The sequence below is a fragment of the Dipodomys ordii genome, unplaced genomic scaffold, assembly GCF_000151885.1.
Source record: "Dipodomys ordii isolate 6190 unplaced genomic scaffold, Dord_2.0 Scaffold27, whole genome shotgun sequence".
NCBI lineage: Eukaryota > Metazoa > Chordata > Mammalia > Rodentia > Heteromyidae > Dipodomys > Dipodomys ordii.
Genome location: NW_012267243.1, coordinates 1,637,995 through 1,640,007, shown reverse-complemented (window position 1 = coordinate 1,640,007; position 2,013 = coordinate 1,637,995).

Below are 2,013 nucleotides of genomic sequence, written 5' to 3'. Positions count from 1 at the left end.
AATGCATACATAAGGAAATGGAAAGATTTGGGAAAAAAATCATATTAAGCCAGACCCAAAGAAACATAGAACCCATGGTTTCCCCATTTGTAATAAACAGTATATGTCCAAGATAGTACTAACAAATGAGCAAAATAGCTCAATATCTATATTCCTATGACCATATAAAATGATGCTTACCTCACAATTTGCCTCAAGCAGAAAAAGAGAAAGCACAGGGAAAGTGTGAAGTGTTAGGTCAGGATGCTGTGTAATCAAATTACAGGAGGTGTACTGTTTTTTGAGGAGTGGCTCTCTAGGAAAACTTATACTAAATAAGAAACAATTTATCACTGCAGAATGTTCAGTAAATTAATATGAAGATTATTGCTTCCTTCATCATGCATTGGTTGCTTTGTCTTTGGCATTAGGCTTTCTGGAAATTAAGCCTTATTTTATTTTTTACATTTATTTATTTATTTTTATTGTGAAAATACTGTACAGAGGGGTTACAATTACATAGGCAAGATAGTAAATACATTTCTTATCAAGCATTGTAGCCTCTTCCTTTGTTTCCCCTTCCCATCCCTTCCCATCCTCCCCACCCCACCCCGTCCCCCACCCAATCTTCCCCGCCTCCCCCACCAAATTTGTAATGTTGGTTTTCACATAAGGACTTGTACTTCGCATTGTTAAAGTACCAAATAATCCTCTTCTGAAAGGTTCTACTCTTTGAATTCTTTCACCAGTAGCCCTATGCTAAACAAGTTGTCAACAATAAGAAATAAATGAACATGAAAACAGTTAAAACAAAGCTGAAAAAGAATCTTTTTATCAAGGAAAGAATATAGAGCTTTCTAAAATTAGACATTTAGAAATTTTCCATTATTCTTTAACTTCTAGTTCTAGTTGTTTAACAAACTTGGATTCCATAATTATTCTGATGGTTCTCTCTCAATTAGGCTTATGGCTAGAGGCGTATAATACTTATCAAATTTAATACTTTATATAAAAAATTTCCTAGAGTACTTTGGGTTTGTGCTTCAGTCTTTGTAGTAAATCATGTTTGGAAAGCTTAAAAAGTTATTCATCCTCCTTAGACTTAAAATGTGGAAAATGATGGCTCTTATGTTATTTTCAGTTGCCATGTAACTGTGTTCTATGCAAATGAGTAATTATTAGATGTTAATTTTTAAATCCAACTTTATTTGGTGAAGATATTGGAAGAGATTATCATTGAAAAATGACTAAATTTTACTCTCAATTATATTAAGTGATAATATAATGACAATTGTGTCTTGTGATTCTTGGTAATAAACTTTTATTTAATTATATCTATAGGGGACAGCATCATCTATAAAGTAAAATGGAACCTCACACTCTGCAATGTGGCTAAGAGCTAGTATAGCAGACTCTGGGAAGAGAAGAGGGGAGTTTGAAATGGAATCGTTCTCTAGTTGGAAATGAGAATTGCTCTGATTTTAGTATTTCATATGAGATATTGTATCAAATAATCACACTCTACCTCATAAATATGAGCTGTAGTAGTTAAATCACTTTTTCAATGATTATAATAAATGAAATGTTTTAAAATATAAGAAAACTTACATTCAGCATAGATAAGCTCCTAGCTTGAAAGCTCTTACACATAGATAGACATTTCTTTCCACATAGTCTTATGCAGGCCATGGAAATTCTCTACCTCCTGGCTTTCCCACAGTATTATGAAGCTCCAATATTCAGCTCACCTGCTAGTATTCAAAGTGCTAATATTAGACCTCTTCTATTCATGGTGTGAGGAAAAATGTGAGTGATTTCATCAAGTGACTTCAAGTCCTCTTTTAAATCGAAGGAAATAATGTCCAATTTACTCTGCTTTACCCTCAGGGAAAACAAAGTACTGAAGAGAAACCTAGTTCTCATGGGGACCAGCATGCAGTTCTTTATGGAGCCTCATTCACTAGGATGAACAGTGTGTGTAGCATGGGTGATCAGTGTGTGCAACCTGGACCCTATCCTTATTCCTCTCCCCTT